Raw genomic sequence first — 25751 nt, 5'->3', positions numbered from 1 at the left:
TGTATGTACTAGGAATGTGTTTTTAAAAACATTGATGCCTTGAAAGATGAACTCGAGCTTAACATTTTGATTCAGCTTCCCCCTGAAAACAGTATTTCTAAAAAAGTGTGTATATTTATAATTATTTAAATTCTTAGATTAAAAATAGTGTGCCATATCTCAGATATCAAAGGCAAACTTTGTTATTCCTTGGTGTTTGAAAATCAAAAGGTAATCTTTGACTTGCTTAGTGGTTTAATGTCTCAATTGCCTTTAATCTGCAGTTTAATTACCTCAGATTGCTTCATAATTACTCTGTGGGACTTCTTTTTTTTCTAAAAGAAATTAGTTACTTACAACTGGACAAGAAATGGTTTTGAGCATTAATGATTTCAGATATTAATGCCTTGTGCAATTTGTGTTGAAGAATCTGTTCAAACTGGATGAATGTGAGAGAGAGTAAGATAGAGACAGATAGATGTTCCCAATGTAATTTCCCTTGTTATTCTGCAAAGCATGCTGGTTGACCTCAAGCAGTTCAGTCCTGCATCATGTCATACAGGTTACACTGTCTGCATTGCACCGGGTTGTTCACATCTCAGAAGGAAAAGGGTCTCTAACAGAATAACCACAGCCCTTACAGCATAACTTAACCATGTTTTGTTTTGTAAACTTAAAATGGTTTAATTTTTTTTTCCTAAAACAACTGCAAAACAATCATGGAGCACTTGTAAATTTGAATAATTGTAATAATTGGATTGCTACTTATCTTGAGACATATTAATAAATTATTGTGGGATTGAGGGCACCCTCAGCGAGTTTGCTGACAACACCAAGCTGTGTTGTGTGGTTGACACACTGGAGGGAAGGGATGGGATGCAGAGGGACGTGGACAGGCTGGAGAAGTGGGACCATGTGAAACTCATGGAGTTGAACAAGGCCAAGTACAAGGTCCTGCACCTGCATCAGGGCAATCCCAAGCACAAACACAGGCTGGGGGAGGCTGGATGGAGCTGCCCTGAGGAGAAGGACTTGGGGGTGTTGGGTGACAAGAAGCTCCCCATGACCCGGCTTCAGTGTGTGCTTGAGCCCAGAACTCCACTGTGTGCTGGTCTGCATCCCCAGAGCGTGAGCAGCAGGTTGAGGGAGGGGATTTTCCCCCCTCTGCTGCACTCTAGGGAGACACCCCCCCTGCAGTTCTGCATCCAGCTCTGGGGCAACAACACAAAGGAGACGTGGAGCTGTTGGAGGCGAGTCCAGAGGAGGCCATGGAGATGTTGCGAGGGCTGGAGCAGCTCTGCTCTGGAGACAGGCCGAGAGAGCTAGGCTTGTTCAGGCTGGAGAAGAGAAGGCTCTGGGGAAAACTTAGAGCAGCTTCCAGTGCCTAAAGGGGTGACAAGAAACCTGGAAAAGGGCTTTGGTCAAGGGTCTGTAGGGACAGGACAAGGGGGAATGGCTTTAACCCGAAAGAGGGGAGATTGAGATGAGACCTTAGGCAGAAGTTCTTCCCTGTGAGGGTGGTGAGGCCCTGGCACAGGTTGCCCAGAGAAGTTGTGGCTGCCCTATCCCTGGCAGTGTTCAAGGCCAGATTGGATGGGGCTTGGAGCAACCTGGTCTAGTGGAAGGTGTCCCTGCACATGGCAGAGGTTGGAACTGAATGAGCTTTAAGGTCCCTTCCAACCAAAACTACTCAAGAAAACTAGCTATATTCACACACATCTGAGAATTGGAACTATTGAACTAATATTCAATAAGATCTTAACCTTTTGTTTCTGTTAACAGGTACTGCTTTCACTAGATGGCATTTTGTTTCTCTTCATCACAATGCTAGACTTGTTAAAAGTCTAGCATTGTGTCTAGACAAGTCAGACAATGTCCATCATGTTTCAACCTGTCATACAGATTTGTCCAGATCTTAGTATTTGTATTTGCAGGCATTTAATGAAGTAATCAAATCTGATGAATAAAGTTCTTTCAAATGAGGTTGCATGTAGTAGAAAAGCTTTGTTGTACAGCCCTCACACACCTTGTGAAGAAATGTAGTACCCATTTAAAAAGGATTATGTATCAAAAATAACTGTGGGAAAGGCTTTTTATTTTCCCTCCCCTCATCCCAAAGGATGAGGAAAGTGAGTGTATTCTCACTAAAGACATGTGGATGTTGGTGGTATTTCTAACAAGGGTGTAAGCCAAATACTAGAGTGCAGCTAGCTCTGTTTAACACTGTCATCTTTAAACCCCAGTGGCAATTAAGCACTGCACAGCCTCTCACTCACTTCTCCCTGCTTTGATGGGATGGTGGAGAGAATCAGAAGGGTAAAAGTAAGAAAACTTGTAATGAAAGGGAAAATAATATCCAGCCTAATACTGGCAGTCAGGGTGCCAGGAGGAGCTGTGCTTCAGTGCCAATCACTTCCAAAGCAGCTCGAAAGCCTTCATAGGCTACCAGTATCTCTTTTTCAGTTGAAGTATAGCTGGCCTTGGATCCTCTGTATCCCCGACTCCAAAAGCCGATGGGTCGACCTGAGACCTGGAGCTCTCAGGGCCCCATTTGAATTTTTTCCAGGTCACGTGATAAGAGACTGCTTACAATGAGACTGTAGTTTGGGATGTGTATTCTCCAGAACCCCATAACACTTAAGAAAGTTGTGTTTCTTTCTTGTTAGTTGGTGGAGACATTGCTGTTATCTTGGTCACATTCATCGGGATTTGAAGATGTCCATCCTGCCACTTTACTCCCTAAAATTGGGGGAATTCCTTCCAAGAAACTGAAGAATGTCTTACTATATATGGTATGTATTGCACACATTAAATCCTATTTTACTTATTCATATGGTAAATTACATAAAAATTTAGGCAAAACATTTTCTAACACACATTATAAAAAAATGTGCATTTGTGTGTGTATGTATATACACATACACTGCTACAGAGCAAACTTACCCAGGTAAATATTTGGCCCATTCTCTTCAGTTGTATTCCTTTTCATAACAGTGATTGTAAAGATCTCTGTTCCCTCAGGAGCTTCTGTACATGTAACAGCAAGGACCTGCAATTACCATCTGTATTTGCCATTTAAAAAAGATGCTTCCTCCTCTAGTCAAAAAAATAATCAGTATAACATTACCACCTGCCCTGAGTTCAGCTGTAAAAGTTATTTTTTCTCCTTCTCAGTAGCTGGTGCAGTGCTGTTTTGACTTTAGTCTGAGAACAATGCTGATAACACACTGATGTTTTTAGTTGTTGCTAAGTAGTGTTTACCCTGATCAAGATCTTTTTAGTCTCTCATGCTCTACTGGTGGGGAGGGGCACAAGAAGCCAGGAGGAGGCAGAGAGAGGACTGACCCAAATTAGCCAAAGGGATATTCCATACCACAACACGTGATGCCCAGTGTACGAGCTGGGGGAAGTTACCCAGAAGGCCCAGATTGCTGCTCGGGTCAGGCTGGGTTTCAGTCAGTGGGTGGTGACCGATTGTATTGTGCATCACTTGTGTTTATTTTTTTTTCCTTTCCCCTTTTAGTTTTATATTCTCTCCCCTTGTTATTTCCCTTATCATTATTACTATTGGTGATAGCAGTAGTGATTTTGTATTGTACCTTAGTTACTGGACTGTTCTTATCTTAACCTGTGGGATTTATATTCTTTCGATTCTCCTCCCCATCCCTCCAGGAGCATGGGGGGAAGAAAGTGTGGAGTGATGAGTGGCTGTGTGGTTCTGAGTTACTGGCTGGGTTTAAACCATGGCAACCCCAAAAGGACAAATTACAATCATTAAGCTGGGCTTAAACCACAACATCATATGAAATAAAATATTATTTTATAGTAGTAGTCTATAATAATTAACACATTACATTACAACATAAGACAAACCAATGTCTCTTCACTTTTTCACTGTGAGGGTAGTGAGGTGCTGGCACAGGTTGCCCAGAGAAGCTGTGGCTGCCCCGTCCCTGGCAGTGTTCAAGGCCAGGTTGGATGGGGCTTGGAGCAACCTGGTCTAGTGGAAGGTGTCCGTGCCCATGGCAGGGGGTTGGAACTGGATGAGCTTTAAGGTCTCCTCCAACCCAAACCATTCTATGATTGCTTTTGCCAGATGGATTTCCTACTAGCTCCCATAGAAAGAATAGTAACTATTTCAAAATATTATGTTCTTCCAAAACTGCTGCATTTTGGAATCTGCCAAGTCAATAAATTGTTTACCTTCTCGCCTTTTTTTTTTTTTTTCTCATTGCTGGTTGTATACATTTACATATATTATTACATAAAATGATTACAGTTGTCCATAATTTTTCTGCATGCTACACTGCCAAGTTTTATATGCTAGGTCTGGAATTTCTATGATAAAAGGCATATATGTGTTGGAAACGAGGGGTTTTTTTCCAGCCTTAAATTTCAAAATGCAGCTCTAGCCACACTGGTTTCTCAGCTGGAGATGATGTTTAGCTTGGAGTCACCATTCTGTCTGGGATGTGTCTTTTGTTTTTTCAGGATAGTTTACTAAAATGTTTTTTATTTTGAAAGTCAGCCTTTGACAGTTGCTTCTTAGTATTTAGGAGCTGAAATCGGTAAAAATGTCATTCTCACTGAGCATATCTATCCCTTCATAGCTGATTGCCCTACAATTTTAATTCCATATTAAATGTCCCTGAGGAGACTGTATTCACAGTAAGAATGGGCACCAGTGCAGCCCTTAGTTCAAGTCCTAGATATTTGGCCAGGACAAGCAGGAATCTCAAGACTGAAATGGTAGTGACTATCCTGAAAACACCGTGCGATGGGATTTGTTTCCAATATGATTTTTTAAAATTGTTTTATGTTTTTCAAGCCTAAAGAAGTGCATATCATGTCACAGCCCTAGCAACAGAGTTCTGTGGAAGAAATAATGTGCAACCATGTGATCAAGAATTCGCTATAATATGTATTAGGGGTTGGACCAGTGAAGGTATGAATAAGGATTCATTCTGACAACTTCTGAATCATTGGCACCACAACCTCAGTCTTTTTAATGTCATGCAAGTGTTTGTATACATAATTTGGTATAAAATGAATGAAAATTGCGTGTAAGACTAATGGTCCCAGGTTGATACCTACTGACAGGTCAGCTACTATTCATGACATTTTGGAGTGAAGGAACAGCAGATGAGTGTTTTCTTAAGGGTTTTAGGCCTTGTAAGAAAGTAAGATTTAAAGTTAGCCTGACAAGACTGCTTTTGTGCATTTGTTTTCTGAAAGAGAAACTTTTTAAAATTTATGCATGAAATTGATCTTTCAAAGCAGTGAATACAGTCTTTGACAGATCTGTGACACAGAATGAACACTTCAGTGAAGGCTATAATCTCCTTTGGGCTAAAAAACTAGGTTGAACACTTCTGAGGATGAGATTATGGAAGACTGTAACCTGGAAAACAGTAAAGCAACAGTTAATGGATCTTTGTTTCATAAATTTGATTAGTTTTGTGGGTTTTCTAAACTCATGTATTCTTTATAAAATATAGCGCGTTTTAGCAAACAGTTCTACTTTGTAGCTATGTGATGGATGACGAAAAATATTCCTTTAGTTGTTTTAAATGAGATATCTGGAAATTTAATGAGGCTTCTGCCAGGTTTTGTGTTAAGGGAAACTGAATAGTTATTATTTATTCACCTTCTTCATATCATTCATATATTTCTTCATGTATTTTCCAAACTGAAGAATCCTAATATGTGGGTTTGCCCTGAGCCAGTATCAATTTCTTCCTTTGGCTATTCATGTAACTTATCCCTGTGTTTTTCCTCATTCTAATTAGTCCTTTTAAAATGCCCTATAGAAGGTACTCAACTTGAATTGGGTTTATAATTAGCCATGTATAAGGGATTTATATAGTGCCATTTTGATTTTTTCTATCAATCAACTTCTTCCTGAAGAAGTCTCAACATACGATTTTCTCTTTTGACTACAAATGAATATTGATTGACATTTTCAAAGAACAATCCATGACTGCAAAATCCCTTTCCTGAGTATCAATACATTACTCAGAGCAATCACAGTATATATTTTAAAAGAGTTATTTTCTTCACATGCGTTCGATTCACACTGGATTTTATCTGCCATTTTATCACTAAGTCATTTAGTGTTTTGAGATCTTCCTGGTATTGTCACGGTCAAGTCCAGTTCTGACTGCTTTAAACTTAAAAAATCTGCGGTTCCAATGCAGATATCTGGACAGATATGTGGACAACCTAATCATAGAATGACTTAGGTTGGAAGAGACCTTAAAGGTCATCCAGTTCCAACTCCCTGCCACAGGCAGGGACACCTTCCACTAGACCAGGTTGCTCCAAGCCCCATCCAATCTGGCCTTGAACACTGCGAGGGATGGGGCAGCCACAGCTTCTCTGGGCAACCTATGCCAGGGCCTCACCACCCTCACAGGGAAGAGCTTCTGTCTAAGATCTCATCTCAGTCTCCTCTCTGGCAGGTTTTATGACTGAATATTTGAAACGTTATATTTCTTTGCATATAGAAAAAAAAGAAAAATATAAAATATGTAAGTAATGTTACTGATTTGATAACAGTCTATAATGAGTATGATCAGTATAATAGTGTGCTGGTTTGGGCTGGGTGTATTTGGCCTGGCTGAGATGGAGCTAATTTCCCCCATTGTGCTGTGCTTTGTACTGGTAACTACAAAGGTATTAATCATAGAATCATTGAATAGTTTGGAAGGGACATTAAAGCTCATCCAGTTCCAATCCCCTGCAACAGGCAGGGACACCTTTCACTAGACCAGGTTTCTCCAAGCCCCATCTAACCTGGCCTTGAAAACTACCAGGGATGGGGCAGTCACAATAATTTTCCCCAATTTTTTTCAGGTCTCTTTTTTAATAGTTATTCTGAAGTTATTAATTATAACTTTGCAGAACCAGTAGTGTAAGCTGTACTTTTTGGAAAACATTATTCTAGTGTTCTTTTGTACTTATAATGAAGATACCTGTAAAGTAACTACACAAACATATTATATGCAGAGAAATACAAGGAAATCAGAAGTTTGAAAATGGAAATAGGATAGTCAAATGTCTGAGTAAGAAAATAAGGCACTTTTAAAATGTTTCATTATGTTTTCCAATCTGTACAGTCAGTCATCTACCCTCTTGTTATTCCCCTGCCTCATCAGGATGTTGCAGCTGCCTGCTCAATGGAGTTAATGAATTACAGCAGTTCAGAAGACCCAAATGCAACTGGTCTTGTACTTTCCACAGTCACGAGCTGAAAACAAAAGCAAAATTACCTACCACTGAGAAAGAGATGCTACACTATGAGTTGTTCTGAAATGCTAAAATAAGAAGAGATGCCAAAAGGAGAGACTAGAAATAAGAATTGTTATTTAAGAATTTGGTAAAACATGACATAGCTATTGACTCATTCTAGGATGTTATTCAACAGATCAAAAATATTTGTCCATTAAAAATATAAAAAAGAAGAGGATATAAGAAGACATTTTAGCTAATATTTAGTAATTCCGAAGGAAGTTCTTATCTTTGAGTCAATCAGGCTAAACATACTGCAGAACAAAAAGTCTTGTTTTTAGCATAATGAACAACTTACCCACAATAATTAGATTGGGATGGGAACTAGCCTTGCACATAGAATCACAGACTGGCTTGGGTTGGAAGGGACATTAAAGACCAGCTGGTTCCAACCTCCTGCCATGTGCAGGGACACCTTCCACTAGACCAGGTTACTCCAAGCCCCGTCCAACCTGCCCTTGAACACTGCCAGGGACGGGGCAGCCACAGCTTCTCTGGGCAACCTGTGCCAGCGCCTCACCACCCTCACAGGGAAGAACTTCTGCCTAAGATCTCAATCTCCCCTCTGCCAGGTTAAAGCCATTCCCCTTTGTCCTGTCTCTACAGACCCTTGTCCAAAGCCCCTGTCCAGGTTTCTTTAAGCACCAGAAGCTGTTCTAAGGTCTCCCCAGAGCCTTCTCTACTCCAGGCTGAACTAGCCCAGCTCTCTCAGCCTGTCTTCATAGGAGAGGTGTTCCAGTCCTCATGGTATCACCAGGCTTGTGAGAAGAGCCTGCGATAATGTTACTGTTCTGTAAGTAAATGCAGTATCATCAGGCCTATGCAAACAAGGACAAAAATTATATTTCTGCTCCATGACTCATGAGCATAAGGACTGCCAAACAGTTATTTTCCCACAAAAGCTCCTGATGTCCTCATATGGTAACTTTTCCAGTAATTGAGAGCTGTTCAAGAACAGGGTTAAAATATTGTATTGCACAGAAGGGGTAAACAGAGCTATTATCTTCAGTCTTAAAATTAGAAGAGAACTGAAAAATAACTCAGACACCCTGACCTGGTGCTGCTGTTACATTTTCTGGATCTGAGTTAGTTTTACTGGAATTAATTAGATCAGCTGATCTCAGAGAGAATTTTAATACCTAAGGACGCAATTTGAGAGAGTGCTAGTTATCAAGTATATTTTTAAATTGTGACTAGGAGCAACTAGCTGCCAAATTTCATGTTTATATCACTATCAAAAGGGGTTTTAATGTTTCAGATTAGAGATAGGACTGAATGAAATGAGAACTCTGTATCCGCAATGTGACCATTACGCTTCTCCACTAGCTAATTGAAACTGTGAATTTCTATAAATACACAGATGTACCAATTTTCATGTGCAGAAGCAGCTCAGCAACTAACGGTTACCTAAGGAACAACAAAGATCTTGATGTCTGGAGAAAGCAGTTGTAGTGTATGCCTCATCTGCACAAGGTCTTTTGACTCTCTGTGAAATGCAGTGACAGATCTCTGCTTCATTTTAAAAATGTGACTGGAGATGTAACTACTAAGCAGTAAAGTTACATTCATATTGCCAGGCAAATGCATATTTTGCACAAACTCTGAAGCAGGCTTTCAGGGAAAGCATAGGGAAAAGTAGATGCATTAAGGTGAATGGAGCATACAGTTTCAGTAACCTTGAAATATAGAATCATAGATCCACAGAATGTTTTGGGTTAGAAGGAACCTTAAAGGTCATCTGGTTCCAACCTCCCTATTATGGGCATGTAAAGATCTTGCAGTTCTCTCCAGGCTAACAGTTGTAAACTCAAGAAATTGAGAGCTAAATGTATAAGTAAAAGAAGGAAGAAAAATTAAAATATTAAGTTAATATGCAATGAATGCTAATATGCAAGCATATTCAGAATATCAAAAGATTAAACTAGAACCTAACAGCTATTCAGCTGTTGCATTTTCTGATTTACAGTCCTGCTAGTGAAAGTGGGGGAAATGGTCAAACTTAGAAGCAGAATTTCAAAATGGTAACAGGCAAACACTATCCTGACTCAAGTGATACACTTGTCTTTTCCTTTTAGAAAGTCTTTCAATGCACTCCCCTAGTACTAGCTAATTTCTCCTAACCATACCTAATATTCTTTTCCTCTCTATAAAAGGATTTGTGAAAACACACACAATGAATTAACTCAGAAGTCTGGAGGGATCACATCTTTCAGCGAATCATTTCTATAATTACTTTGAGACATAAAGCTGCATTAAAAAGCTGCTTTTTGCTTTATTGAGATCTGTAAATATCAGCATTAAACACCTTTGGAGAAGAAAAGAACACAAAACAGCCCACCAATATAAATGACGCTGAAAGTGTAGCTACTTCTCTGTGTCCGTAACTGTAGCTGTGTCTTTAACAGCTGTAACTGAATTTGTTTGTATTTCGTGTTTGCTTATAAGTACACTAATATTCTGATTCATAAAAATTTCCCATTGAAACATCCAACAAAACATCTTTAAAGGTATTTTCTGGAAAGATCTGTTTGCTACTGTACTTGATTTCTCCCAATAAAATTTCATATAGCTGTTGAGATGTCTGAAAGTAGATATTTTTATTAATGAGTCTATGGTTTTTACATACATTAAACTCAACCTTTTAGGCCATAAATAATTAGTTTTCTGTGGGTGTGAAGCAAAGAAGGCAGGAAGGAGAAAGAAAGGAAAACTGGTCTCTTTGAACTTTTCTTTCTGCTCATGCTGGTAATCAAATGCCATGAAAGGCTGTAAGATGTCATTCCATAACATCTTTCTAATAGAGATTAAAGGAGGTTGACTGTGGCTGTCCCAGAGACCAGAAGTTGTCTGTCTGTCTGGAAGGTATGAATAAACACTATTTCATTCACAAAGCAACTGGCTTAAATCAATCTCCTCTGGAATTCAGTGACTGTGAATAATATTTTCAAGATTGAAGGCCAAATGTGATTATACAAATAGTCTTATCACATGGATTTCTCCTTTTTGATGAAAGCACAATAAAAGTAACTGCTAAGAGGGTGTAAATCATAAAGATAACAATTAAGCTGCCGTAATGCAAATCATTCAATGAAAGGTTGGTTTAAAGTTTGACTTCTTAAATGCTTACATTTTAATAGCATTGAAGAACTTACTTTCAAGAAGTAAAAAAGAAAAATAGAATCTGCTTTTTGTGCTAGTGTTTATGTTCAGAGTTAAGAGCTGAAACTCTATGATGACACTCTGCCTCTTTGACGACTCTTCCTCAATGATGACTCTGCCCCTATGACAACACTCTGCCTCCAGGACAAAACACTGTCCCTTATGTTGTCCCCTATGACAACTCTGCCTCTATGATCAATCTTCCTCAATGACAACTCGGTCTCTTTGATGACTCTACCCCTACGATGACGCTCTGCCCCTATGACAACAGTCTGCCTCTATGATGTCTCTGTCTCTGATGTCTTTTCCTCTATGACAACTCTGCCTCTCTGATGACACTCTTCCTCTTGGAAGTCTCTGGCATATGATGACACTGCCCTTATGACCACTCTGCCCCCATGACGAATCTACATCTATGACAACTCTGCACCTTAAACGATACTGCCCCTAGGGTGACTCTGCCTCTAAGGAAACTCTGCCACTGTAAGAACTGTGCGTCTATGACAACTCTACCTCTATTACAAGACACATAGAGTCATCACTGGGCAGAGCGGTAATAGGCCCAGAATCTTCATAGGGATGGAGTGGTCATAGAAGCAGTGTTGTTAAAGAGGCAGAGTCGTCATAGAGACAACGTTGTCACAGAGGCACAGTGTCATCAGAAAGGCAGGGTTGTCATGGAGGCAGAGTTTTGTGATAGAGCCAGAGTGTCATCTACAGAGTCAAAATTGTCATAGTGGTGGAGTGTCATCACAGGGGTAGAGTTGTTACAGGGGCAGAGTAGCATCATAAAGGCAGATTGTCGTCACAGAAGCAGACTAGTCACAGAGGCAGAGTGTACCCATAAATGCATAGAGTCTTCATAGAGGCATAATCGTCAGCGTGGCAGAGTCATAATAAAGGCAGAGTGTCATCACAGAGACAGCCTTCAACAAAATTAATACAGTTCAACAGACTGAATTTTCAGATGTTGACTAATCCCTTATTTTCCCAGAGGTTATGTGGAAAACTTCCTTGAAAATTAAAAGGCACAGAAATTCCCTTAATGGAGAGAAACACAGAATTAGAAGATGTGGTGGCCCTAGTTTCATCCATTAATGAGATTTCACTGGTATGTATGAGGGAAAACCTTTGGCCTGAAGGGTTGCAGTAGCTGTAGGAAAATAACTTTTATTCCTCACTTCAGTAAGATAGATGAAGCTGCATCATTTGAAAACAGTAAATTACAATTGTATTCAGAATATATCTCCAATATTTATTATTGTCATGAGAAGAAAGAAAAGTAATTACAAAATTTAATGTCAAAAGATTGTAGTTATAGGAAGACAGCATCAAGGAGGAAATCAAGCAATTAGGGACATAGACTGATGGCTGTCAAGAATTTCTGGGGTGTGGACAACTGTTTCAATAAAAGGCAAAGATAAGAAGTGCTTTGGAGGTGGGGGGAACATATATTTCAAAGCTACAACAAAAAAGTCCAGCTGTTGTCTTCACATTGCTTTCAGCCATAGAAAGAGGCTGAGCTGCCATGCAGGTAGACTGCTGTAAAGCAACAAACCATTTAACACCCTCACTCTTCTACGTCTGAGACATCTGTTTCTCTATTAAGAAAGCTGGATGTGGTGGGCCTTGAAAGATTGAACAAGAACCTTCTTTTTTCCGTTACCCCTTTTCTATGCAGGTGTATGGAATAACTCCAGCTCAACTGTGTTACAGACAGAGATAAATCAGGCTGCCAACTAGCTAGAAAGGTGAGATACATTTGCCAGGCTAATGTAAAAGCCTTCAGGTTTTGGGGAAGCATCCAAGAAATGGGCTGCAAATGCTCCACAGAGAATGGGAGCAGTAGAGCTCATCTTAGTCCACCATTGGATTTGTTTGTTTGTTTACTTCCAGAGTAGTGTTAACTTCCATCCCTTGCATTTCTCAGGGTTCTCTGTGTTCCATTACCCCCATGCTGGGGTGGAGTGGGAGAAGGTCCTGCCACCCCCAGATGGGCATAGCAACCCCCAGATGCTATGTTTTCGGCCCCAGTTCAGTGAGGTCACAGGCGGGGAAGCCAAACCGCCTTAGAGTAAGGATTACTTGACCTGAATGAAATTAATAATAATTAAAATATTATAATTTGTGGAGCTGAAGTAGAAAACTACAAAACAATAACTTAGCACAAGATTTCCAGCCCTGGTATGTGTCTGCATAAGGCATAGCAGCAATGCTGGTGAAGTCCAGAACTTGGAAAGATGCTCCAACTTTCTAAATGGTTTGGGTTCTTTGTTTTTTGGTTTTTTTTTTTTTTTTTTGTCTGGCATGCTTTTAACAGAGAAACATTCATTTTGCATATATCTGCAAGAAAAGATTGATGCTTTACAAACAACATTCAGTAACAGTCACGTAAACCTACTATTATCTTCATTAGGATATGAACATGGCAACTGTAAAACACTACATCTTTAGTCCATTGGTAGATCAGAATACAGACAAATTCTGTGAGAAATTCCATGAGAATCCCTTATATCCAGGAAAAAAAGGTAGTCATCATCTAGATGCTCGTTGTTACCTATCAAATGCAGTTACCAAGATCCTGTATAAAACAGGATGTAGCTTCTCATGTGTTTTTATGACAACAGGTTGTTTTTCCCAATGCTTGGCAACCCAGACTGCTGGCCTGCAGCAAAACTTTTACTGTGCGTATGCAGATCAATTGCATATGGGAAGTAGAGGTAACACTGTTCCTCAGAAGTTAATCTGTGTATGAACAGGATGACTCACTGTTGCAGACGTGATGAGTTTGATGTGTCATAGCTGCTCTCTGTGGCTGTGTGTATGATTTATCTCTAACTGCCCCAGTGTTCAACATTTAAAAATTGTCAGCTGTAATGTCAGGATGAAAGGAAAATGGAAGTTTCTGCACTACAATTAATTTGCTGCTGGCACGGCATATACTAGTGACATTATCCTCAGGACAGTGAGAAGAGCATGCAGCAAGCTCACTGCCCTGGACTTCTAGAAAGCAGACTTTGGCCTCTTCAGGAACCTCCTTAGTAAGGTTTCATGGGATATAATCCTAGAGGGCAGGGGGGCCCAAGACTGCTGGTCGATATTCAAGGATCGCCTGCTACGTGCTCAAGAGTGTTGCATCCCGACTAGAAGAAAGTGCAGCAGGAGGGCCAGGAGACCTCCATGGATGGACAAGGAGCTGCTGAGGAAACTTAGAGGGAAAAAAGAAGCTTATAGAAGGTGGAAGCGAGGACAGGTGGCCTGGGAAGAATATAGGAGCATTGCCCGGGAAGCTAGGGACCAGGTTAGGAAAGCTAAGGCCCAGCTAGAATTAAGTTTGGCAAGGGATGTAAAAGATAACAGGAAAGGATCCTATAGATACATAGCAAATAAAAGACAGACTAGGGACAACGTGGGCCCTCTCCGGAAGCTATCAGAAAAGGCTACCATGGAGTTGGAGAAGGCTGAGGTTTTTAATGACTTCTTTGCCTCAGTCTTCACCAGCAAATGCTCTGACCACACCACGAAAGTCTTGGAAAGCAAATGCAGGGACTGTGAAAATGAAGACCTTAGGCCCACTGTAGGAGAGGATCAGGTTCGAGACCATCTTAAGAACCTGAACGTGCACAAGTCCATGGGACCTGATAAAATCCATCCATGGGTCCTGAAGGAGCTGGCGAATGAAGTTGCTAAGACACTGTCCATCATATTTGAAAAATCCTGGCAGTCAGGTGAAGTTCCCGATGACTGGAAGAAGGGTAATATAACCCCCATTTTCAAGAAGGGGAAGGTGGAAGACCCGGGAAACTACACACCAGTCAGCTCACCTCTGTGCCTGGCAATATCTTGGAACAGTTATCTCCTGGAAAACATGCTAATGCACATGAAAAACAACGAGGTGGTTGGTGACAGCCAACATGGCTTCACTAAGGGCAAATCGTGCCTGACCAATTTGGTGGCCTTCTATGACGGAGCCACGGAACAGATGGACAGGGGCAGAGCAGTTGACGTCATCTATCTGGACTTGTGCAAAGCGTTCGACGCTGTTCCGCGTGACATCCTTGTCTCTAAATTGGAGAGACATCAATTTGATAGATGGACCACTCAGTGGATAAAGAACTGGCTCGGTGGCAGCACGCAAAGAGTTGTGGTAAATAGCTTGATGTCCAGTTGGAAAACAGTAACGAGTGGTGTCCCTCAGGGATCGGTGTTGGGACCTGTCTTGTTCAACATCTTTGTCGGCGACATGGACAGTGGGATTGAGTGCGCCCTCAGCAAGTTTGCTGACGACACCAAGCTGTGTGGTTCGGTTGATAAGCTGGAGGGAAGGGATGCCATCCAGAGGGACCTTGACAAGCTTGTGAGGCGGGCCGATGCCAACCTTATGAAGTTTAACCAAGCCAAGTGTAAGGTTGTACACCTGGGTAGGGGCGATCCCAGGCACTGCTACAGGTTGGGCAGAGAAAAGATTCAGAGCAGCCCTGCAGAGAAGGACTTTTGGGGGTGTTGGTTGACGAGAAGCTGAACATGAGCTGTCAGTGTATGCTTGTGTCGTGGTTTGAGCCCAGCCGGTAACTCAGAACCACACAGCCGCTCGCTCACTCCCCGCCTTCCTCCCCCCGCTCCCGGAGGGATGGGGAGGAGAATCGGAAGAATGTAACTCCCACGGGTTGAGATAAGAGCAGTCCCACAACTAAGGTATAATACAAACCACTACTGCTACCACCAATGATAATAATGATTAGTGAAATAACAAGGGGAGAGGATACAATTGCTCATCACTCGCCGACCGATACCCAGCCCGACCCGAGCAGTGATCTGGGCCTTCCGGGTAACTCCCCCCTGTTTATATACTGGGCATGACGTGCTGTGGTATGGAATACCCCTTTGGCTAGTTTGGGTCAGGTGTCCTGTCTCTGCTTCCTCCCGGCTTCCCCTCCTCCCTGGCAAAGCATGAGACTGAGAAAGTCCTTGGTTGGAATAAACATTACTTAGCAACAACTAAAAACATCAGTGTTATCAGCGTTGTTCCCAGGCTGAAAGTTAAAAAACACAGCACTGCACCAGCTACTAAGAAGGCGAAAAATGACTGCTATAGCTGAACCCAGGACAGTATCCACCCCTTATTCCATACCATTCATGTCATGCTCAGATCCCACATCTCTCAGCACACCATCACCCCTGTCCCATATATACACATATATATACACCCACACCCACACACAGAGAAAGATATCATTCCCTAGTCCATGGACCAATCCCTGTAAAATTGCTGAACTCATCCAGTCCATGATGTCAGGCTCCATCTCTTTCAGGGCAGGAGGGACGGTACGTAGTGTTGGGTTGCTGCCTGCTGATGATACTGCCAAACTCGTCTGGTCACTGCTGAGCTTGTCTGGTTTTCTCAAAATTCATTCTTTGTTGAGGTGATGATCGGAGGGAAGTCAGGGTCAATTGCTGGCGACCTGAAGATATCTAGCTGGTGGGCTATAAAAGTGTTATAGAGCAGGCAACAGCATACAATTGAGTTCATTGGCTGTTTTCCCCCAAAATCAAATCCCCTTGAGGTACACATTGGACTTCCCCATCTTCCCACATTACCCACCAAGTATATCCAGGTCCCTGAGCAAAAGCAACCCCACGAGTGGGTTTGCCTTTACCTGAAGCAGGAATAACCCAGACTGTCTTCCCCAACGAATTCTTTATGTGCACCACAGGAACTTTATCCCCCTCTACAGTACGTAAAAGTTCTGAGTGGGCTGGTCCAGCCCTGTTGGCAGATCCCCTACTGTTGACCAACCAGGTGGCTTTTGGTAAATGTGTATCCCAGTGTTTGAAAGTCCCACCACCCATTGCTCTCAGTGTAGTTTTTAACAGCCCATTGGACCGTTCGATTTTCCCAGAGGCTGGTGCATGGTAGGGGATGTGATATACCCACTCAATGCCATGCTCTTTGGCCCAAGTGTCTATGAGGTTGTTCCGGAAATGAGTCCCATTGTCTGACTCAATTCTCTCTGGGGTGCCGTGTCGCCACAAGACTTGCTTCTCAAGGCCCAGGATAGTGTTCCGGGCAGTGGCGTGGGACACAGCGTATGTTTCCAGCCAGCCGGTGGTTGCTTCCACCATGGGAAGCACATAGCGCTTGCCTTGGTGGGTCGGTGGGAGTGTGATATAGTCAATCTGCCAGGCCTCCCCACACTTGTACTTCAGCCATCGTCCTCCATACCAGAGAGGCTTTAACCGCTTGGCTTGCTTAATTGCAGCACATGTTTCACATTCGTGAATAACCTGGGCAATAGTGTCCATCGTTAAGTCCACCCCTCGATCACGAGCCCATCTATATGTTGCATCTCTGCCTTGATGGCCTGAGGTGTCATGGGCCCACCGGGCTAGAAATAATTCACCCTTACGTTGCCAATCCAAGTCCATCTGAGCCACTTTAATCTTAGCAGCTTTATCCACTTGCTGGTTATTCTGGTGTTCCTCAGTGGCCCGACTCTTGGGTACATGAGCATCTACGTGGCGTACTTTCACCACCATGTTCTGCACCCGAGCAGCGATATCTTGCCACAATGCAGCAGCCCAGATGGGTTTACTTCTGCGTTGCCAGTTGCTCTGCTTCCATTGCTGCAACCACCCCCACAGGGCATTTGCCACCATCCATGAGTCAGTATAGAGATAAAGTACTGGCCATTTCTCTCATTCAGCAATGTCCAAGGCCAGCTGGATGGCTTTCACCTCTGCAAACTGACTCGATTCACCCTCTCCCTCAGCAGTTTCTGCAACTTGTTGCAGGGGACTCCACACAGCTGCCTTCCATCTCCGATGCTTTCCCACCATACAGCAGGACCCATCAGTAAACAAGGCATATTGCTTTTCACTTTCTGACAGTTCATTATATGGTGGGGCCTCTTCAGCATGCATCACCTCCTCTTCTGGTGACATCCCAAAATCTTTGGCCTCTGGCCAGTCCATGATGACTTCTAGAATTCCTGGACGACTGGGATTTCCTATTCGAGCTCGTTGTGTAATTAGTGCGGCCCACTTACTCCATGTAGCATCGGTTGCGTGATGTGTAGAGGAGACCCTGCCTTTGAACATCCAGCCCAGCACAGGCAACCGGGGTGCCAGGAGGAGCTGCGCTTCAGTTCCGATCACTTCTGAGGCAGCTCGAACCCCTTCATAGGCTGCCAGTATCTCTTTTTCAGTGGGAGTATAGCTGGCCTCGGATCCTTTATATCCCCGACTCCAAAAGCCAAGGGGTCGACCTCGAGTCTGCCCTGGAGCTTTCTGCCAGAGGCTCCAGGTAGCACCATTCTCCCCAGCTGCGGTATAGAGCACATTTTTCACATCTGGCCCGGCCCGGACTGGTCCAAGGGCTACTGCATGAACTATTTCTCGTTTAATTTGTTCAAAGGCTTGTTGTTGCTCAGGGCCCCATTTGAAATCATTCTTCTTCTGGGTCACGTGGTAGAGAGGGCTTACAATCAGACTGTAACTTGGGATGTGCATTCTCCAGAACCCCACAACACCTAAGAAAGCTTGTGTTTCTTTCTTGTTAGTTGGTGGAGACATTGCTGTTATCTTGTTGATCACGTCTGTGGGGATCTGGCGGCATCCATCTTGCCATTTTATTCCCAAAAATTGAATCTCCTGTGCAGGTCCCTTGACCTTATTCCGTTTTATGGCAAAACCGGCCTTCAGCAGGATTTGGATTATCTTCCTCCCTTTCTCAAAAACTTCTTCCGCTGTATCACCCCACATGATGATGTCATCAATGTATTGCAGGTGTTCTGGAGCTTGCCCCTGTTCCAGTGCAGTCTGGATCAATCCATGGCAGATGGTAGGGCTGTGTTTCCACCCCTGGGGCAGTCGGTTCCAAGTGTACTGGACGCCCCTCCAAGTGAAAGCCACCTGTGGCCTGCATTCTGCTGCCAAAGGGATTGAGAAAAATGCATTGGCAATGTCAATTGTGGCATACCACTTGGCTGCCTTTGACTCCAGTTCATATTGAAGTTCTAACATGCCCGGTACGGCAGCACTCAATGGTGGTGTGACTTCGTTCAGGCCACGATAGTCTACTGTTAATCTCCACTCTCCATTAGACTTTTGCACTGGCCATATGGGGCTATTAAAGGGTGAGCGGGTCCTGCTGATCACTCCTTGGCTCTCCAGTCTACGGATCAGCTTATGGATAGGAATCAAGGAGTCTCAGTTGGTGCGATATTGCCGCCGGTGCACTGTTGTGGTCGCAATTGGCACTTGTTGTTCTTCGACCTTCAGCAACCCCACAACAGCAGGATCCTCCGAGAGACCGGGTAAGGTGGACAGCTGCTTAATTTCCTCTGTCTCCAAGGCAGCGATACCAAAAGCCCATCTATACCCTTTTGGGTCTTTGAAGTACCCTCTCCTGAGATAGTCTATGGCAAGGATGCATGGAGCCCCTGGATCAGTTACAATGGGGTGCTTTTGCCACTTCCTCCCAGTCAGGCTGATTTCAGCTTCCAGCATAGTTAACGCTTGGGATCCTCCTGTCACTCCAGAAATATAAATGGGTTTCACCTCTTGATACCTTGATGGCAACAGAGTACACTGTGCACCGGTATCTACTAGAGCCTTATACTTCTGTGGGACTGATGTGCCAGCCCATCTGATCCACACAGTCCAGTAAACCCGATTATCCCTCTCCTCCACCTGGCTGGAGGCAGGGCCCCTCTAATAGTGATCTTAAAATTCTCCACTTCTGTCTTATAGAGAGGGATTAGTATTCCTTATCACAGGAGCTGGAGTAAAATCAGCTCTTTCACTCCATCTGGGAAACTGCTCACCAGAGACTGGAGCAGCAGCTTTCCTGGGAGGATCATCCTTGTCCGTTGTTCTCCTCTTCAGTTCACGCACCCGTTGCTCCAGAGCTGAAGTAGGTTTTCCATCCCACTTTCTCATGTCTTCTCCGTGATCCCGCAGGTAAAACCATAGGGTGGCCCGTGGTGTGTACCTCCTATATTTTCTTTCTCGAGCAGTAGGATGCCTTCTGTTAATAGCTGAGACATGGGTTGGTACGCGTGGGGAGCTGGATAGATCGGATAAATCGTCTCTCAATTGTTTGAACTCCTGGGACAGTTTTTCCACAGCTGAAATGATGGAAGGGGTGAGATTGTCTTCGAACTCTCGGAGTTGACGAATCAGGCAATCCACTGTTGGTGATATTCCGTCATTCCAGGTCCTTGATGCCAATGTGTGGGCATATGATGATGGCGCACTCCGTGTAAGTTTCCGCCACATGAGTCGTGTACATTCGACTTCATCTGGATCTACGGATGTGTTCCTGGCATCCGGCCTACGATAGATCATCTCTATAATGGCTGATTCCCTCAGGGACTGGATGCCTTTCTCTATCGTGGTCCAGTTGGCTGAGCGATTCGTAATATCGTCTTTGTAGGGAAACCTTTCCTTCACAGCTGCCAGGAGCCGCCTCCAAAGACTGAGGGATCGCTTCTCTCTTGCAATCGCTTTGTCAATTCCTCCTTCCTTAGCAAGTGATCCCAGGTGCTTGGCTTCCCTACCTTCTAGTTCATGACCGTCGACCCCATTGTCCCAGCATCGGAGCAACCAGGTGACAATGTGCTCCCCTGCAAGACGGGTGAAATCTTTTCGCATATTCCGCAGCTCGGTTGAGGTCCGGGGTCGAGAAGTGACCTCTTCTTCTTCTTCCTCTTCCTCTGACCCACGTAGTAGTAACTCTTGTTCAGATGCTGTTGCATGTAGTAATGGCATTGGGTCTTCATCTTTCTTCGCTTCGCGGGTTGCTCTTTGTGCCTCTCGTCTGCTTTTGCTTACAGAGGCAACAGACTTTGTCACAAACTGGCCATTTGGTTTAGCTGCAGTGTTTGCCACTGTGGTTGGAGTGGCTGCAGTGCCTGCCACTGGATTGGAGTGGTTGCAATGTCTATTGCTGGGGTTGGTGCAGCTGTTGTGCTTGGGAGTTGAGTAACACCAACAGCTGCATTGTCTGTTGCTGTCGGGGTTTGAATAGCTACTGTGCATGTCACTGGGGTTGGTGTAGCTGCGGTGCTTGGAGTAGCTATATTGTCTGTTGCTGTCAGGGTTTGAGTAGCTACTGTGCTTGTCACTGGGGTTGATGTGGCTGCGGTGCTTGGAGTAGCTATATTGTCTGTTGCTATCGGGGTTTGAGTAGCTACTGTGCTTGTCACTGGGGTTGGTGTGGCTGCGGTGCTTGGAGTAGCCACTTTGTCTGTTGCTGTTGGGGTTTGAGTAGCTGTTGTTCTTGTCACTGGGGTTGGTGTAACTGCTGTATTTGAAGTTGGAGTAGTTGCGTTGTCTGTTGTGGTCAGGGTTTGAGTAGCTGTTGTGCTTGTCACTGGGGTTGATGTAGCTGCTGTACTTGGAGTAGCTGTGTTGTCTGTTGTGGTCAGGGTCTGAGTAGCTGCTGTGCTTGTAGTTGGCATAGCTGCGTTGTCTGTTGCTTTGCCATCAGATCCAGAGACATTTTTTTTCCCTTTGAAGGTGCTGCATAGTGTTGAGCAGGGCTCTGTAGGCATAAGACAAGCCCCAGCACGTTGCCAAGATTTGTCCCTCTCTGGTATAACCAGGACGACAGCACACCTCGTTTAAGTGTTTTACTAGTTTTTCCGGATGTTGCACTTGTTCAGTGGTGAAGTTCTAAAGCACTGGAGGGGCCCACTGGCCTAGATACTTGCCCATAGTATTCCACACACCCTGCCACTCATAACTGTCCAGCCTCAGGGAAAATCTCCTGGTGGTCCTCCTATATCGTCGTCTAACCCTAGACCAGATTCAAACCCAATACTGCTGAATTTTTGAGATTAAACGAAATAGGCTGTTCCTACGACGGGATGGCTGTGGGTAAAACACGCTCCGTATGTGTGCCAACATGCTGATCCCCAGCACAATCAGCAGGCAGGTTTCAAGGGTACTCAAAGGCCATATAAAAACCTTCAGAACTCTCAACTGCTGTTGCAAATAGGCTGGTGGGGGAACGGGGGGTGAAAGAGAATGCTTCCTTCGTAAGTTTACCCCCCGAGGAGAAAAAAAAAGATATGCAATTGCTAAAATATTTCATTATATACCTCCCAATGTATAGAGGTGATGGCCATGCTGGAAGCACAAACCAGACCAGTTTCATGATCAATGAGTCTATTGTATTACAAGCCATTACCATGAAGTACAGTGAAACAAGAACCTTAGCCCAGGCCCCCCAGCCGATAAACGCTAAAACAGCAAATAGTGGCTGTAAGTAAGGTACAACATGCTGAAACTCTGAGATCAAGCGCAACAAGTCTGAGAGCCAAATAATCACCATTGTGACGAGTAGTAACAATGAATGCTTATCACAAATATGATTAAACACACTCTGGTCAGATCTGTCGTTATCTCAACCTTTCGAGCCCCACGTTGGGCGTCAAAAAGAACTGTCATGGTTTGAGCCCAGCCGGTAATTCAGAACCACACAGCCGCTCGCTCACTCCCCCGCTTCCTCCCCCCGCTCCCGGAGGGATGGGGAGGAGAATCGGAAGAATGTAACTCCCACGGGTTGAGATAAGAGCAGTCCCACAACTAAGGTATAATACAAACCACTACTGCTACCACCAATGATAATAATGATTAGTGAAATAAGAAGCGGAGAGGATACAATTGCTCACCACCCGCCGACCGATACCCAGCCCGACCCGAGCAGTGATCTGGGCCTTCCGGGTAACTCCCCCCTGTTTATATACTGGGCATGATGTGCTGTGGTATGGAATACCCCTTTGGCTAGTTTGGGTCAGGTGTCCTGTCTCTGCTTCCTCCCGGCTTCCCCTCCTCCCTGGCAAAGCACGAGACTGAGAAAGTCCTTGGTTGGAATAAACATTACTTAGCAACAACTAAAAACATCAGTGTTATCAGCGTTGTTCCCAGGCTGAAAGTTAAAAAACACAGCACTGCACCAGCTACTAAGAAGGCGAAAAATGACTGCTATAGCTGAACCCAGGACAGCTTGCAGCCCAGAAAGCCAACCGTATCCTGGGCTGCATCAAAAGAAGCGTGACCAGCAGGTCAAAGGAGGTGATCCTGCCCCTCTACTCTGCTCTTGTGAGACCTCACTTGGAGTACTGCGTACAGTTCTGGTTTCGTCAACATAAAAAGGACATGGAGCTGTTGGAGCAAGTCCAGAGGAGGGCCACGAGGATGATGTAGGGGCTGGAGCACCTCCCATATGAAGACAGGCTGAGAGAGTTGGGGCTGTTCAGCCTGGAGAAGAGAAGGCTGCGTGGAGACCTCATAGCAGCCTTCCAGTATCTGAAGGGGGTCTATAAGGATGCTGGGGAGGGACTCTTCCTTAGGGACTGTAGTGTTAGGACAAGGAGTAATGGGTTCAAACTTTAACAGGGGAAGTTTAGATTAGATATGAGGAAGAAGTTCTTTACAGTGAGGGTGGTGAAGCACTGGAATGGGTTGCCCAGGGAGGTTGTGGATGCTCCATCCCTGGCAGTGTTCAAGGCCAGGTTGGACAGAGCCTTGGACCATGTGGTTTAGGGCAAGGTGTCCCTGCCCATGGCAGGGGGGTTGGAACTAGATGATCTTAAGGTCCTTTCCAACCCTTACTATTCTATTCTATGATTCTATTATTATGAGAGCATCATATATTAAAATTACCTTTCTACACATGACTTCAAGGCATATTCATGTCAGTGAGAGCAGAACCTGGATGCTTCAAGCTGTTTTTTTCCACCCTTGCCTATTCGCTGCAACGAGTGTCAGTGCAGAAGAAGTAGGAGTGCTACCACCTTGTGATCAGGAGTTGCAATTGCTCAATTGAGATAGGAAGTCCCCCTTTAGAAAAGGACCACCCCGTCTTATGGATCAGCATATATGTAGTCAAAGGACGTTGGAGAATCCTCCTTGCAAATGTAAATATAAACAAATTATATATACACAAAAAATTATTTATAAATTTACATGGAATTTAGTCATAAATGTCCTGGTTGAAATTATTTTGAATGAAATTATATAAAACAGGTACTCAGACAACATAGAATGAGGCTGGACATCCTTTATCAGTTAAAGCCTGATAAAAGCATCACCACATTATAGTAATAAGAGGTATAAGGGGAATTTTGTAGTGTAAGTTTAAGAGTGTATTCTGTAACATGGAGTGATGTGTGCTGAAGTATGAACAACAACAAAAGTATTAACATTAGAATTGGGTTGGAAAGTACCTTAAAGCTCACCCAGTTCCAACTCCCTGCCACAGGCAGGGACACCTTCCACTAGACCAGGTTGCTCCGAGCCTCGTCCAACCTGGCCTTGAACACTGCCAGGAATAGGGCAACCCCAGCTTCTCTGGGCAATCTGTGCCAGTGCCTCACCACTCTCACAGGGAAGAATTTCCTGCTAATAACTTGTCTAAATCTACCCTCTTTCATTTGGCAGATGACTTCAAGAAAAATGGGTATGCTTTAGATGACAACCAATTCAGCTATTCAACAAACTACCATTTCCCCCAGAAAAATCAGTGGAAGAAAGAAGGTGAAACATAAAATACTTAATTTTACATTCTTGTGTTTGTGTGGAGTCTGGGCTAGATTAAAAACATAGTAAATTATCTACTTTAGTTACAAATGGTAAAGTATGGAAGTTGGCTCTGAAAGATGCCCAAAACAATTCCTGCATAAACTTGATTTTTTTTTTTTTTTTTGAGGAAAATATAAGAGAATTTTGTTTGAGAGACCTGTTTTTTACACTGCCAAGTAACTGTAATGTCAGGCACAAGAAAATGTTTCACAGCTTGGAGTCACATTGTGTTAAGAATCACTGGGCAGAAGGATTAAGTTGGAAGCTTCAAATTGGATGAACCAGTGTGACTCCCCTGTGAAGATTTTCTAAGTTGTCATGGCATCTGGTTATTCTACCCAGCAACCTTCTGCTTCTATGTGAATTTGTAGCAGTAGGGAAAAAAGCCTTTTCTCTACTACCTGTTGCAAATTTGGCATTTTTTTTTTTTGCTTAGTTTAGATGGTCTGCTTCTGTTTCTTTGCAAAGACTAAAGTTGGTGATTAAGCTACTCAAGGCAAAAAAATATAAATTAGTTCTACTAAATAGAGATTCCATGGAGGCTATATTTCTTTCTCTGTCCTCCCCTTGGCAGTTAATCCAACTCCTCTTGTACCCTCTATGGGGTGTACAGTATGAGTATGCACTCGTATTCTTGGATGGTGGATCCATCTCTTAACACAGGCATTAGGTAAGTGGAAAGATCACATCAGGGACTGGGTTTGCCTAGGTCAGAAATACTTTGATGAGGAATAATAAACATGACGACACCTAAACCATATAGTCAGTGTGACTGACTATAGCTGGGAGCTGTTTAGCAGCAGTTAAGATCATGAAATAACATAGCAGGCTTCAAGGCTTCTCTGAAAGAGGAAGGTTTATGAATAGACATAGAGCTGTCTTGGTTTCACAGCATGGTGTCTGTCAAGAGGGATTTCACTATTTCTTGTATAGGCACTAGGGGAGCAGATTGGGGAAAGGGTCCTACATCCATGCATTTGCCAAATTAAACCTAAAAATGTAAGATAAAGGAAAATCTGGGTCTTGTCATTCAGCCATTTTTGTGCACATCTCATGCTTTTACTAGTATCTTGGTGACGCAGACGAAAAGACCCACCAAGATGGTATAGCTAATGAGTAGCAGACCCAAAGAAAGTATTTCACATTTGTCACCAGCTACTTCTTCTCCCTCTAATTAGAAGAAATAGTCAAAATTCAAGAAAGAATAAATATGTTGTCATTCATGATACATGCATTTAAGCCTCGATTGCTGTAAATCAGTATAATCTATTTGATGCTTTCACACATTTTTTATATAAATAAATTTGTATATACAAGTGAGGTTTTACCTTAGTCAGTGGTGATCTGTACAACTGTAGCTATTAGACTCAGCCTCCATAGAACAATAAATTGTTGCACTGATTTATAAAAGGTCCCACTATCATTCTTCAGGCAGTCCATTCCGAAATTCCCTTTGCACTCACTTCTTTCATACTTTTATATACATCAACATGTTTAAATCCTGATAATTTTATTTTTATCTGAAGAAATGGACATTTGTTTTGATTAAATGCTTGAGAAGGATTTTCTTGGTGCATTTGTATGCTATCAATTTCACCACAATTTAGATGAGATACACCACTTTTGCAGAATCTTGCAGGTTTGGTTTGCATTTAGTTTAACTAAACAAGAAATTACTTATTTTCCTCTGAAACAATTCAAAATATGGTGGTATATAAATGTTTAACTATCCT

The sequence above is a fragment of the Strigops habroptila genome, chromosome 4, assembly GCF_004027225.2.
Source record: "Strigops habroptila isolate Jane chromosome 4, bStrHab1.2.pri, whole genome shotgun sequence".
Taxonomy (NCBI): Eukaryota; Metazoa; Chordata; class Aves; order Psittaciformes; family Psittacidae; genus Strigops; species Strigops habroptila.
The sequence above is the reverse complement of the archived record's forward strand: the minus strand, read 5'-3'. Positions refer to the sequence as shown.